The following is a 16,346-nucleotide window of genomic DNA, read 5'->3' on the forward strand; positions in this document are numbered from 1 at the left end:
TAGCAATGAGATTTAGGTTATAAAAGCAACTCCTTATTTAACACTTAAGTTTTATTTTTCAGTCTTTTAAAACAAGTTAGCTTTTTTTCTCTTGTGACTCTCCCATCTCGTTTAGTCCTTATTCGTCCCAGAAGGAAAAGTAAAAATCAGAAAATCACTGAATAAATAAACACTTGATTAAAATATGTCTGTATGAAAAGAATGAATTTACTGTCATATGAATGTAATATTATAATTAAATACAAACATAACAGCTCAGAGCACTGCATTATACTTTACTGTGAAGCTAGTAGTTCACATATATAATATAAATGACTGGTTCATAATGTATTTGCATAGTGTCAAGCCAGTAACGACTGTGAGTATGTGACTATGAAGATTTGGTCTCTGTCTAATTTTAATTATATTGTAAATTATTAATTAATGTAATTGATAATGATACAGTGTATAACATAACGCACGTTGACTAGTATAGTACAGTGTTATAACCATTGAGACAAGTAGTATGAATGAATTGCGAATGATTACTGTCAAATTTTTCGTTTGCCTGTAATATTAAATTACTTTCAATAATGTTAAAGAAAATTTTTAAAAAAATCTATATTTTTTTAAAGCGAAATAAGATTAAATTAAATTTAATCATACATGAAATTATTATTAAATTTAATTTGAGTTACTATTTTTGTTACTGAACTGCTGAATTACAGGAAATAAAAGAAGAAAAAAGTTTAAAATTTATATATTGGTGAATATATTCTTAAACTGAAAACGAATAGCACATAATTTAAAAGCAGAAATTCTAATTTTTTTTATAGAATAAGTTATAATTATAACCAAAAGCATATTTTTGCAACTTGATAACTTTCTTACAGTAAGACTGACAGCATCCTCAGCAATTTTTTTTTATTTCCTTGTGCGAAGTAAAGACGTATTGTAATCACAAAAAATTCCGAGTACCATATTTCAACAAAAATATCCATTTTGACCGCTATCGAATGCAATTTACCGATGTTTTTGCGTTATATCTGTACGTAAGGACAGAATAAAGGATTCTATTTCTCCAAACGAATTATAAAACTGGTTTAAAATAGATTCAGAAGAGATATTTTCTTGGCGTCTGTACATATGTATGTATCTCGCGTTACTCAAAAACAAATAGCCTCAGATCGTTGAAATTTTGTACGTAGGACTGCTATACCATGTAGATGTGCACCTCTCTTTTTGGTTGCAATCGGCCGCACCAAAAGTATATGAATATATGTATATCCACTCTGTTATTCGGCTTAGTTTTTCATTCTTATATGTTAGTGCTTTTAAAATGATTGCATTATGTTTTTCTTATCTTCTGGTTGAGGTTTTTATGCCATGCTTAATCCATTCTGTAATTATCACTGAAGTTATTAAAATTATCCCATATATTGACTTAGCATAGCGTCCACAACAAATTAAGTCAGTTTATGCGACTTCAATGTGTTTTTGCCAAGTGAGACCGAAAGTAAACTTTCAATTTTGTGCAATGAAAAATCTGCCATTTTGCCTGCTGGCTGAATTGCCTGTTTTTGTGTAGAAATTGTAATTTTAACTGTGAAAATTATTTTTTGATTGTTTTAACTGTATTTGGTGTTTTATGTGTCTCTATATCTTTCAATTTTTAACGAAAATATTTTGATTTTTTACGCATTTTTGCCTTGCCGCGAAGTGAGAACTGAACTAATTGGATGAGAAATATAAACTGAATTAATTGGATGAGAAATATATCTGTAACGAAGTTCGAAGAAATATGTGTTTCGGATTAGCAGCAAATATTGTCGCCAGTCTGTCTCAGACAGAGGAGAATGTTTACGAGTAGTGCATGCGCATTAGGCAAGCAGCGCTGAATCGTCTGTGAAAAACTATTTATTTTTTTATTTGTTTAATTTCTTTTATACACCGTTCTAGATTTATTATAGAATTTGAATAGAACATGGGGCAACGATTAGATAATTCTTCAAATGATACAATTTTTGTGCATTCTGAGTTATAAAATGAAAGAAATGTAACGCTGTTAAGTGAACATAGCACCAGAGTGTCGCAATAGTAAATAAATATAGTGAATTTTAAAGGATGCCTTTATTCTGTTGTGGTTTATGCGCTATTGACGAAGTAGATTTAATTCGATTCAATAAGTATAAATGAAATGCAGGAAAAAAATGTGCATATTTAATATTCCGTACAAGGATGTATGTAGTGTACAGATCAGATTTTTAATCGAGTGAAACAAATAAGCAATGCTATGTTAGAAACATTCAACTTTAAACAATTTAATAATATTCAAGACGATACGAAAACAAAGGTAATGAAAAGAGCATCATGTACTGTAAGTCGGGTTTAATCGTTAAATTTTTATTTATTCTTAGCAGGCCAGGCATTATTATGATCTCCTTCTTCTAAAATATGTTAAAGATTATATATATATTTATATTTCTAATTAAAAATAAACTTATTTAAAATAAGATGCAAAATTTTATTAAAGTGATCTAAACAAGAGAGAGAAGGATTAATATGTATGTGAATAACTACAAAGTAAAAATGAATAAATACAAAATAAAAAAGCAGCTCAAAACCTAATCCGACTGCGCGCTGAAAGCAGTTACAAGTGGTAGTAATAATGCTAAAATAACTAAAACAATGCTTTTAAACGAAGGGACAAAACCCCTTTGGACTAAAAATAAAAATTATAAAATATAAAAATATAGAAATTATATCCTTTTTTTTGGAACCCCAATTCAGAGCTGTTCTTAATTTTGGCCTATATATATATACTAGCGGAAGTATCCGATGCCAGTTAAGTTAGACTGAGAGTAACGCATATAACAACAGAGAGAAAGATACTGCTGTAATCCTTCTCTAATAACGATGCAAAAAATACGATTCGTAGTTATACATCTTTCAGTTTGATGCGATATGAAACCCACATAAAAAATTTCTATAGAAAAATAAGCTAATTCTCTCTCATTATATCAACAACAATGGCACGCAGTTTTGAATGATTTTCGTCCTTCTAATCAAATGATCATAAAATCTCATGTTCCATCTAATATTTCACCTATATTCAATTTTAATCGATTAAATGTGGCAAAAAATTTATCATAATTGATCAGAAATCAATAAAGCGAACAAACAAATACACAAACAGCCATCCTTCTTTATACGTATAGATTTTGTAAAACTTACAAATTTTTGATTAACAAATTCTACGATTTGAAAGGGAGCAATAGCAACACTTTGGATCTTGGATCTTATCTTTACAGCTGACATTAACTACAAAGAGTTCTAACCAGTATTCTGAAAATTATAACCATTTAAACATTTGCTTCCTTTTAAAAGAAATCAATCGCACGAGGCGAAAGTTTAAAATGAGAGTTCATGAGTATGTAAAATAAGAGCGAAAGATGTTCTTCGTCTTGCGCTACGTGGAAGCAGTCAGAAGAGATGTCATGTGATCTTGAGAAGGCACCTGATTGGTCGACATCGAAATCAGCAAAGTTTATTAAAAGTTCTTAATTTAACGATAAAAACACTTACAGTGTAATAAATTTATGTATATTCCTTTAAAACATAGCCCGTAGCGATAAGATTGACACTATTTACACAATGACACAAATGAGACAAGATGCACTATTTATAACATAATATTTAAATGAAAAAGGAAAAACTTGAACTTGTAGGCGTAGCTTCTGAGAACCAATGCGGTACTCAGAGTAGTCGGAAATAATGTATTTAATTTTGGTAATGTTATTTTTGTTTCATCGTAAAACTTATAAATTTTTATTAACAAACTCTAGAATTTGAAAGCGAGCAGTGGCAAGAACTTTCGAAATAAAGCGCTTGCAAGACCACCAGTTTGAAACCAAGCATTTTATCACAACGTTACGAAGCTGATGGCGCAAAAAAAGAGCGGCTTATTTTGGCTATTAATACTTTTGCCTTAGATAAAATAGCGTTAAGTTTGCAACTGGCTGCCAAAGTTTTGGTGAAAATGATTAAGCTTACTTCAGCGAATTTTTCACCTAAAAGTGAAGAATATTTTAATTGTGATTTAAACAAAATACAAGGATTTTGTTAACTATGTAAGTTTATTTATTTATTTATTTATTTATTTTTGAATAACCAATTATTTTATGATTTAGATCTTTACTTCTCATTTCGTTTTTCTTCCAGAATGCAAATTAGTTCTAGAGTATATATGGTGAAATTTCAGACTGTAAAAAAGAGCGTATTTCTGCCTCTCGAAGCAACGGTACTGGGGTTTACTTGCTCAGATCAGATTGCATAGTCTCCGGTCTTTGCATTATAATTGCCGACATTTAAATTGTTATGCCGGGGAGAAATTTTTAGACAACTTCTGGTAAAATCCATTGTGTAGCCTTTCGTTACTACATTTAGTTTTAATCTTGAATTTGACTGTTATTTAAGTTTTTGGCCACCGGTCCGGACTATGTCTGAACATAACACAAATTTTAGACTGGCTTTCCATAATGCTCCACCGGCATCCGTAAATCCTATGGAAATTCTTGGACTCACCATGGATACGATGCGAGCATCAATGAAACCGGCAGTTACCTTCGACAGTAGAAGCTACGTAATGAACGTTTTGGAAAAACTGGATATTCGCTTTTTTGTTTTGCGCAGTTGGGGAAGTACAAAAGATCACAATAAATAAATAGCAACCAGCACACTAAGAGAAACACTAAGCTGGTACAATGGCTTCCGTAAATTGTTATTGGGGAAATCAAGCAGTGAGAATTTTAAATTCGAGGTGTTTAAAATCGCGCTAATAAATGCAAAGTTTCACAAATGTAAAGGTAGATAGGGCAAAATTAGAGGTAGAATTGTTTAGTAGATAACAGATTAAGGTCGAATAACTGATGTAGTTTATGTTGAGAAAAATACAACTGGTAAACTTTTTGCATGTGAAGAAACTCGACGCAGAGGTTATCCAAATTATACTCAGTTCAATACTTTGTGAAGTTGCGAAATCCGAGCACGTTAAAACAGTTGCTTGAATTTGAATCAAAATTTTAAAGTAGAAGGGTATCAGCAAGAACGCGTACGTTAGGATATGACAAGAGGTCAAATGAATATATTTGCATAGACCTGTAGTGCAAGGAAGGCCAAAATTTGACGGCAGTAAGCGTTTTGAGAATAAGAAAAAAATTTCACCTACCAATTGCGCTCGCCAAGAGAAATCACAAAAGAGGAAACAGAGAGAGGATGGTAAGAATTTAAACTAATAAAGGATACTGAAATACAGAGAGTACAGTCACTTCTGAAGGAAAAAAAAACCCTCTCATATTCACTTAAATATGGTAATAATAAAAAATTTGACCCTGTCAATCATTCAACTTTTATTAAATATAATGTACCAGTGAACGCATTGTTTGGCTAAAAGTAGTTTCTTGGCAGAAAAAAATTTTAGAAAGAATTTTAAATTCTACAGATTGTTTAGTATTGAAGGAACGAGGGTTATTGCATCTCACTGCAAACAATATCAGAGTATAGGAAAGGTTACATTAAATGTGCAAGTGAGGAATGAAAACCAAAAGGTGGTTTTTATTAGTTGTGAAAAAATCTTCAGCTACCTGTATTTTTGGAATGGATTTTTTTAAGGCGACGGGGGAGAAAATTAATTTGCAGGAGGCCATGGTGCAGCTCGATATGAATAAGGTGAAAGAACAGCAAATGGAGCCTCCTGTTTTGGACTTGCAGCAATTAAAGCCAGAAGAAAAGATGAAGCTGGAGCAGTTGTTAAGAAGCTTAGCAGCTTTCTTTCATGAGGCATCATGATTAACGCAAATCGGGAACCACTGCATTGACATAAGAAATAGTCCCTCGTGTCGAGCAAATTCCTACCGGTATGATAAAGTTAAAAAAGAAATAATTGAAAAACGCATCGAAGAGATGTTAAAAAATAAAATCTTAATTCTCATAAGTAGCCCTTACGATATCCTGGTAGTACTATGCCGTAAGAAAATAATATCCCACCGACATACCAAAAATCATAGAATTTTTGCAATTGATTACCGAAAATTAAATAGTATAACTAAATATCCAGTTTTTCTATTACCTATAACTGAAGAAATCATTGGAAAGATTAAGCCACAAATAGATGACCACGCTAGATCTCACCTCTGGGTATTTTCAAATATGTGTGAAACCTGAGGATGCGTCTAAAACCGCATTTATTACCTAGCGAGGCGTTTATGCCTTTCTGAGAATGTCGTTTGGCTTATGCGGAGCACTCAGCACCTGCCACGTTTCAAAACGACATGGATATTGTATTAAAACCTGTCCTGAGATAATCTACTTTTATTTACCTAGATAATCCCATGACTATAAACCAACGAAACTATAAACCAACATGTACGATATTTACAAGAAGTATTTCTGTTCTGAAAGAAGCAGGATTAAAAATAAATGCGTCCATATGAAAATTTGCCGCTGAAGACCTTCATTACTTGGAATATAGCTCAGAAAGGAATCCAAAACAAAGATTCAAAAATAGTTGCGATAAAAAAACTAATCTCTTCCTAATACAGGAAAACTGTAGTCCTCATTTTTGGACTTGTGCTCCTGTAGGGCTTTTATCTAATATTTTGCCCATTTAGCTGAGCTATTATTGAACTTAAAAAGAAAGAAAGCTAGGTTTAGCTGTTCGACCGAAACAAACACAGCCTTCGAAAGATTGTAAGGTATTTTCTCCCTTCTTCCAGCATGCCTTCGTGATGTAACGGTAAGCACACTCGGCACATATTCGAGAGATCCAGGGCTCGAGTCCCGGTGAGGGCATTGATCATTTTTCACCTTTCCTACTTACTTTTTATTACTTTTCCTAATGACTCTACAAGATTAAAAATGGCATTGATCCAAGAACCAGTATTAAAATTCCCTGATGCCTATGGAACATTAGAAATCTTTGCTAATGCATCAGATTTTGTGGCAAGACGGTAAGCCAGATGCCTATTTTAATAAGACACTTAATCCAACTCAGAGGAATTATACGGCCACAGAAAGGGGAATGTTAGCAGTTCTTTTAGCGGTTCCGAAATTTCGAGTTTATTTTGGGTGAAAAACTATAAAAACTTATACGGACTATGGTGCCGCGGTTCATTTGCATTCCGGGAAGAATTTATCACCAGGACTTATAAGATGGGCTTTCAAACATCAAGAATGTAACTTAATATTTAAGCATATTATTGTGGGCTGCCATACCAATGAACTCGGAGATCCGAACAAGTGGAAGGGTAGTAGAGAGCCCTCTCCGGCATCCACATCGTTCATCTGAGATAAGCGTAAAAGCAGATTGCAGTCTGTTGTAGATTAAGCGTTCTCAAATCTTTTCCATTGATGATAGAAGAATAATTGACCTGTTGCTGGACTATTCGTCAGATGGCTTGCCAGGCTTTTTAATAAGGAAAAGATTCGCTTGCTTTCATGGTCGAGGTACGTACGAATTTGAGATGTATGCGTTGTAAATGCTAGTAAGCTTGGTGATTAAACAGATGGAAAGGCATTTTAGCAATCTATTAGTAATTTTGTCCTTCCTAAGCATCTTTTGGGAGCTGGAGTGCTTGATAAAATTTGAATCTCATTGAGAGTAGTTGTAGTTTGATGATGTTAATAGAGAAAGGAGCTTAAGAATAAGCTATTTTTGCACAGGTTTTTCTATAGTTAGATTAGAGTCCGTATCCACGGGAAAATTGTTTGCTGAGATGGCTGGCGAAAGCTTCTGCTTTCTCTTCGTTTGAGTAAGCGAGTTCATGAGTAGTTTTAATTGACTGAGGGATACTGTACTGTCGCTTCATGTTCTCGAAGAAGTTTCATTACGGATTTTTGTTTTGAAGGTTGGTTTCCAAGTTCAGCTGTACAATTTCCTGAGGTTGTTCCCGAATTCCCAACACAATGGATACTATAACTTTAAATGGATACTATAGCTTTGAGAAGTGGAAAAGAAATATGAGAAATGGGAGGCAGCAAAGAAGAAGGTAGAAAGACCTAGATGACAGCATCATGTAATAGTAGGAAGTTCATCATCTGAATTGCACCTAAAGTTGCAATCAACTTGCAAACAACTTTCTGCAACACCATCGTCAAACGGAACATTTTTAGGAATTTTATGTGGGTAGGTTACGTAGCTAAATCCCATGATATTTCCTATTTTCTGTTAGTTGACCTATGTTCAGTACAGCTTATTACGTCATTTTTTTTTTCAACTTTCCAAAAACATTTTAATCATGTACCCAAAACAGGCAAAAACGATGTGTGTATTTTCTGTTATTTTGTAGACAAAGTTTGAATTTAAAGAAATATTCTAAGGGTCAGTTTAAAACTTTTTAATTTTGCTTTAAAAGTTATTCTGATTAATATGTTATCTTTTATTCAGTTTCTAAAGTAGCGTATTATCGAGTTTTGACTATACAACAGTTTTTGAGTAATATTTACCCAGCTGCTAGAAACAGAAACTGTAACTGGAATCTCAAATAACGGACTTTCATAATCTGTTCAACTTCAGTAGGAAGTCAAGCGTAATAAAGATAGGCATGGAGTGAATTCTGAACATTAACATAACCAAGTGACCCACTAAGATGAATTTTGGATTACTTTCTAAGTAATGTCTGTTTATAAAAAAATATTTATCTTCAGCTAAAATAAGCTTAAGATTTTTTTAAAATAAATTATTAAATTAAATAAATACAAATAAAGGAAATGAAATATATTAAGCAATTGCTGTATTTTACGTTACAGTTTTAAAAGTTGCTAAGTTAAATTTGAATGAATGTTAAAAAAGTCCCAGCATATTCAAATAAAAAATTATGCTATTAAGGAATAAAATGATACTAAAAAAATTTCGTTTCTCTCAGTCTAAGCTTTATGTTTAAACAAAATTTCCAAACTGAAATAACATGAACAGTAGTCTAATAAAATATTTGATTGGATGATTTTACCTTTTGATTTTTCTTCGTACTTTTAAATGATGTAGACATATACATATATTAATTTGAATGTGCTGTTTGCAGAACGTTTTAAAAACGCTTTTTTCTGTTATTTTCATGCTGCAAAGTTAGAAGGACTGTAAGAATCTTACACAGGGTGATTAAAAAATATTTGGAAGACATGTAAACACAGGTAGAGGGGACCGATTGGAATTAAACAGCCTTTCTCAAATGAATCTCAATAGGTACGTATCGCTGTACGAGCTGGGAAGTCCCGACATGCATTTTATCAATGGGGCTGTGGCTAGAGAATGGAGCAGACAATCAAAGGAGGTACACAGAAACATTCTTGAGTACTTCTTTTGAGCAACTGTTCCGTTACCATCCGCAGCTTCATAGATAAAATACATGCCGATAAACTCGATGTTTGCGTATCGATGTATATTGCTCGATATTGGCACGGAAAATAACGGTTTACGCCCGCAGGAGACTTTTATCTTATGTTCGAAAACGCCGTGTACCACTTTAACACGCCATTTCCTCACACACATTCCACTGCAAAATCTTCTGATGTAACAGTCTTCACATTTTTGCAAGGTACTTTTGAATCACCCTGTATTATATAAGCTTATTCTGATTTTAAATAATGCAAATGTAACTCATCGAGCAAGAGCTTTATTACACCAATAAAGAAATTATAGAGATATTTTATGTTTATATTGAGTCTATAAATGCAGACTGATAATGATGGGTTTATGTAGTTAAAAGTCCATTTGACGTGAAAGTTTGAGAAACTTTGAGCTTAAGATATATAATATGCTTACTCTTTTTAAAAACGAAGCTGTTATTTGGGAACATTGTGGAATATATTTGCGACACCATAAATCCAATTTTACTAACTGACCAATGTATGTCTGCAACAAGGGTATTTAAATCATTGGTTATCCTTCTCTTGAGCAGATAGCCATCGTTTATGCTATCCTTTATTTAAGTCAACAAACAAATAAAAAAATGTACGCAAAGAAAGAAAATTGTTCACTAAAAGATTTATTTGGGTGTTAACTAAAATGAAAAAGTGTTAGAAACTATATTATGTGATTGAAATTAAGCCCTGCTTTTATCTGTAGTGAACATTTGTCTAATAGTTGCAAAGTATGTCATAAAAATTATAATGGAATTGCATATTTTAAACACTTTGGAAATTGACTTGTTCTATTGGAATGTTTAGCATCAGAGTTTTCTGTGTCACTCTGCCTTCTTTAAAGCAAAAATTAAACAAAGAAAAATATTCCAATTCTTATGTTGAGAACTTAAATTTGTAATGAATTCTTTTAGAAAGCTTCTTGAGGTAAATTGTATTCCATTCAATCCATTATATTAATTATAATAGGGTGTTTCCAAAGCTTTATGAACTAGCTCTAGTTCAATTTCTAGAACCTGTAGGCAACGTTATTGACCAGAGACAAGTCTTGACATGTTTATGTAGCCCACGCAATATTGTTTAGTATGATTCAGTTGTTAAACTGATACAGGCGCATTTTGTAGTACTGTTTTTGCAACTATGAAAAAAAACTAAGAACAAGCATTTTCTCCCTGTGAAAAGAGAATATGAAAACTTCAAAAATTGTTCAACGTCTGTGAAGAGTATTCTGTTTCCACAATTAATTAAGAAACTTTATGGCCTGTTTTATTTGAGAGTTTAACCATACCATAAATAGGCGGCTTGAGGAAACGCCGAAAAAGTTCCTTCAGGACGTGATTAAAAAAAATAGTTTTTCTTTGAGATATGTGCAAATTAAATAAGGATTGTGTTGAAAAACTTCATTGTGATAGTGATGAAAACTGAAAAAATAAAATATACCTAAATTCCTAAAACTATATATGCTTGGGAAATATCCCTAGTGTTAAAAGAAAAAGTGTTTTTCTTCGGAAAATTTGTTATTGTTTAACCGTTGTATATGTTTTTCCCTCCTGAAAGCTTTGCTACGTCAGAAAAGCAAAGATTTAGATAATCCTCTTGCTAGAAAGAAATGTCAATTCAACTAAAATGCTTATTACTGTGTTAATTACAAGTATTATGATCTTGATTCATTGCATGCATAGACAAATTAAAGCAACATGATAATTATTGATATCATTTTTAAAACTACTTTCTGCAGTATAGAGAAACTAAAAGAAAATAAAATAATTTTTGTTCAGCAAGCTGGTTTGCTTTTAACAAATGATAACAATGATTAAAAGTCCTGAAATGCAGTTTATCGTAGTTTTCAGTAACACCGTAGTTCGTAATAACTGTAACCTTTCAAGTACACAAAAGGTCGAATTTGTATTTCCACAGGTAGGGTAATAATACTTCCCAAATAAACTATTAAACAATACAAAATAATTAATAGTAGCACTAATATAAAGGAAACGGAAAATGGTTATGAAAGTGTAGTTGTATATTTAGCAGAAAATTTTAACATACCAGTTATTTTCAGAAGAAATTCAACCAGAACTCCAAGTATTCCTAAAACTTTTAATACATCCCTCGAAAATTATTTTACATCCTCATCTGTAAAGGTTTTTAATTATGTGCTGTTGGTGCCACTATTTACGAACGAAATAATTATGAAAGAGAATAATTGGGTAATAAATTCAGTAGACAGAGTAAGATATTGTTTAAAATATATGACATAAAGGATTTTTTTTAATAAAGTTTTAAGAAAATGCGCATATTTTTTAAAGTAACTTGAATGTAATTTTGTTTTAAAGTAACTTGAATGTAAATTGTTAAAAATGTTTAACGGGGACTTGAATTAAATCATGAATAACAAAATTTCAATGTAAAAAGGAATAAATCAAAAGCAAGTAATTACAAAAGCAAGTAATTATTTCCATTGATACATTTCCAATCAATGGCAATGATTACTTGCTTTTAATTTAATTACTTGCTTTTGATTTATTTCTTTTTACATTGAAATTTTGTTATTCATGATTTAATTCAAGTCCCCGTTAAACATTTTTAACAATTTACATTCAAGTTACTTTAAAACAATTTTCGGAATTGAACTTACTAACTATGGATTCACTCTTTTAAGATAATTCTACTAAAATTAATCTTAGGAGGTAATATAATCAAGTATTTCTTTAGTAAATAAATTATATATATATAGATAAAATAAAGACATTTTATGTAAAACTTTCTTCACTTTGGAGGGTTTAATTAGTTTTCATATTTTTAAATAGCAATGACAGGCAAAAATAACCATGTGAACTTTTTTTCTATATTTCTTTTCTAAACTTCATATCCGATAGCAGCTCGTTACATTCTTAAGGAGTATTAGTATTCTGTCTGATATATTATACTACATACGACTGATTGTAGGTTTACTCCGAATGATTTGCTAAATATCCAAAATCAAACTGATAACTTAAAATAAAGAGAAATAAAAATTTAATGTTAAGTACCCTAGTCATATCTGTTGTCAAAGTAGAATGAAGAGATCCTAAGCAGGACTAAATTTCTATCTCTGTCGAATCTTATATTAGAAAAGGCAAAGAGAGAAAAAAAAAAAAAAAAAAAAAAGAGTGTGGTGTGAAAACGCTCAGCTGATATGCTTTTTTTTTTTTTTTTTTTTTTTTTTTCCCCCGAACCATTGCGTATACTGCAGTTTGGAAGTTAACTTTACTATTCATTGTTGCATAAAGTTTGAGTCATATCGTAAAATAAAACAATAAAATAATTCCTCCACCTTCATTTAAACTTGGAATAATTTTAAGTATTCTCCTATTCCTTTTACCGTACCAAAGTTTCACGCTTTCGGTTATTCGATTAGTTAGAGAATCGGAAACTTATTAGTATCTAATAAAAACAAAATTTTTTATTCTTTTTTTTTGTTCTCTTTCTGAATATGAAATAAAAATAAGTGCATTGTAATTTAAAAAAAATATCAGAACTAGATATATAGCTATATGCATTAAGACTAATTTTTGCTATGTCAGATTTTTGAATTGCTTGTGTTTTATAAAAACATTTTCTTAAACTTCTTAACATATTTCTAGCATACTAATTACAATTTTTCAATTTTTTATTAAAAATTTATTATTGTTATAAATAGCAGTAGAATACATAAAATATTAACACAATGTAATTAGAAGATAGAAAAGTGACAAATAATATGATTTAGAAATATGAAAAGACCGATGGCTCACCAGATGAAGTGACTTGAAGTGAAAAGAAAAGCTGGAGAACCGGTAAAAAACCGCGAGACACTTTCACTGCTGAGATGGTATGGCTCTTGCAAGCTCACTCAGCCATCAACCTTTTTTATACGGAGTTCCAGTCGGCTGGAGAACCAGTCCGTCCATCCAGTACCTCGAAGCGGGTTCGCACCCCCTACCCCTAACTACCCTCGCCTTTAGCCTTCTTCAAGGTTGCTGATTGCTTTCTCTGACAAACAGATTCTGGATTCTCCGAGTTGGAAATCGGAAGAATTTCTGACTCGTTTGGGATGATGGACGGTTGCTTAGAGTTGATAAAACGCCGGTCGTAATTCTGGGAGGAAAGTGCAGAGGCCAAGGGCAGGCAGTCTCTTTTGTTAGCATCACATTATTTAACTCAGAAAACTCTTTATTACATTCATTGAATCAGGGAACAATGTTTATGATGTAATAATGCGCATATCAACAATAGTAAAGCTTTCGTATTTGCATTTTATTGGGCTAGTGAAATTCGAGTGTGCGGATAGATATTAAAATTTCGCTTTGGTGGAAAGTTAAATGTTTGGAAATTCGTGGTTATAGGCTGTGAGTACTGTTACTTCCCTATGACTGAAGTTTGAAACTATGCTGTTTTGTTTTCTCTACAAGTATTACTTCGAAAATAAAGTTAGGTACTTTTGTTTCCAATGTAGAAATAACATTTGAAGTTTCAAAATATTTTAATAGAACTTTTATGATTTAAATATATAACATTTTCATTAAGTTAGCATCAAATTCTTACACGATTTAAGAAATTAATGTTTTGATTACGTGATATTCCTTTTTGTCTTTTTGTAAGTGCTTTCCTTGAGATATTTCATCACTTTGAGAGCAAAATTCGATGCTGAGTAAACAGCTATAAATTCATGATGTTTTTTTTCATACGACAGCAAGCAGACCACCCAACAACAATCATTACCTTTTTCGATTAGGGTAAGTTTTAGTAATTTATTTACAATATTACTGAACCGAAAGTGAGAACTCCACATTTGATTTCCAGTTTACGGTCCGCAACATCTTTAAAGCTATCCCTTTTTGTTTTGTTTTGTTATAAAAGCTGAATATTAACCATTTAATGAAATTCAGATTAAAAATTCATAATAATAATGATATATGTATATTTTATTCCCTAAAACTGACAGAGATCTTTTACTATGACTAGTTAACTGAATATTAGTTTTAGTCGTCCTGCTGGGATGTGGTATGAGAGTCTTGGCAGTAAGGTTCTACCTAGTCTTAAAAACCGAGGTTCAAATCTCCAAGAAGATTACTTATAAATGTATTATATCTTTGAGACATTGAGGGTACTTAAAATACTGTACAGCCGCTCCAGAGGTTGTTGTTAGACATAAATGCATCCGTCCCTGTTTATTATCTCCTGGCAGCCCACCAGCGGCCGAGCGGTAAAGTCGCTGAACACTGGTAGTTCGGATCCCGCGAACGGGCTGGCTGCATGGGCGTTTTCGTGGTTTTCTCCATGTGTAACGTGTATACGAGCCAGTTCCCTTTAGAAAGTCCTCCACGAAGGCATCCCTCCCCTTAGGCAGATAGCCCTCGAGGCTTTGCCATAATCACACACACATAAACACATTATCTCCTGGCCTACTGATGGTAAATATTTTACTTATTATGGATTTCTTCAAGGTAAGGCCTTTCCTGATCTTTCTGAGTTCCTGAACTTGGAGATACAAATGGATCCACTGATGGCAAATGTTTTGTTTATTACGAATTTTTCAAACTAAAGTTTTAACGTTCTTAGTCTTATCTGTTAAGCTCTTTTTCAAACTAAGGCAAAAACTAAGAATTAAAAAAAAAATCACTTTTGAAGGAGTATTGATTCTTGCAGTAAAGCCCCTCTCTTTCCCGTCCGTGCTACTTGTGATCCCTGCCTCTTTTTAAAGATAATTTATGGTTATAAAATTATGAAAATGAATTAAAATTATTGTTTATAAAAAAAAAGAATATAATTTGATGCGTATTTCCATAGACATTTCATTGCAAATTCATTATAAAGACAGACATATTATCCTAGAAAAGTTTCTACTTTCATTTCAGACTTTTACGTTCTTAGTTTTATTTAAACAATTATTGCTAATTTTAGATAACATGTAATTTCAAATTAATGTGCGTCCATTTAAGTGGAAGGAAGAAATGTACCGTTATTAAATAAAAAAATACATAGATCGACATTTCTTAAGAAAGCAAGCATATACCAGGAACTGAAAGTTTTGCAAATTTTCTTTATTATATAATTCAAGGAAACCTGAAACCAACAAAAAATGTTTTTGGAAAGGAAATGAAACTTAGCTTGGGATTTCTGAAGCGTGAGAGGAGGAATGTTTTTCAGTGGCATAAATGATAAAATGCTCAGTTGTATGAAATTTGAAATGTCTAATATTCAGTTTGTTGGGGAGTGTGTAGTCCCTAATGAACAGCTAGTCTAGGTATACAGCTTTACGTATCCACCCACGAGAATGATCAAAGAGCTGTCAAAACAATCTATAACTAAAATGGTAAGGCATTCATTACTATACTAAATACCTTACAACTCTCTAGTATAGTAATTAATGCTTTAAATTATTTTATTAAGATAATAAAAAGCTTATAATTCTTTTCATAACAATTAATACCTCAACGAATTTAGTCGAAATGGTTACAAGTGAATTGTGTAAGAAATAGTCACGTATGAAGTCCAGTGTCTGGATAATATGAGTTATAAATAATTTCTTGATGATCGTTTTGAAAGCTGAGCTGTATGGTAATATTTCAATCAATCAACATTGCATCATTGAAAAGTTTTCAGTAAGTTTATAAGCTATTTCTCCCGCCTTCTTTGCATGCCTTCGTAGTGTAATGGTCAGAACGCTCGGCGCGTATTCTAGAGGTTCGTGGTTCGAGTACCGGCGAGGGCATTGCTCATTTTTCATATCTCTCCTGCATCCGAAATAACCTAATGTCTCTACAAATTTAACTGTTAATTTAAATGTGTGAAATTTATGAGCATTTCTAACTGTTTTAGTATCTCTCAAGGTGTTCTGAACTTCTGCTTTATAAAACAGCACTGATTTAATATTTTTAATCAAAATTGGCGCTATGATATTCAGTTAATATTTTACATGGTATGCCAAGAGA

At 32.0% G+C, this 16,346-nt stretch overlaps 1 protein-coding gene across 2 annotated transcripts in view; it reads right to left on the reverse strand.

Annotated features, from left to right (window-relative positions):
- Positions 1–13,341, reverse strand: part of LOC118183824 (uncharacterized) — a 47,731-nt gene extending 34,390 nt beyond the window's left edge. Inside the window, exon 1 of one of the 2 annotated variants that reach the window (XM_035353435.2) lies at positions 13,167–13,341. The gene's annotated coding sequence lies outside the window, so the exon portion shown is untranslated. The remainder of the gene's footprint in view (positions 1–13,166) is intronic. The other variant, XM_035353434.2, reaches the window with a different exon arrangement.
- Positions 13,342–16,346: the final 3,005 nt, after the last annotated feature.

This window comes from Stegodyphus dumicola, chromosome 8 (assembly GCF_044657685.1).
Source record: "Stegodyphus dumicola isolate Sdum_Otavi_A_Nest chromosome 8, ASM4465768v1".
Lineage (NCBI taxonomy): Eukaryota > Metazoa > Arthropoda > Arachnida > Araneae > Eresidae > Stegodyphus > Stegodyphus dumicola.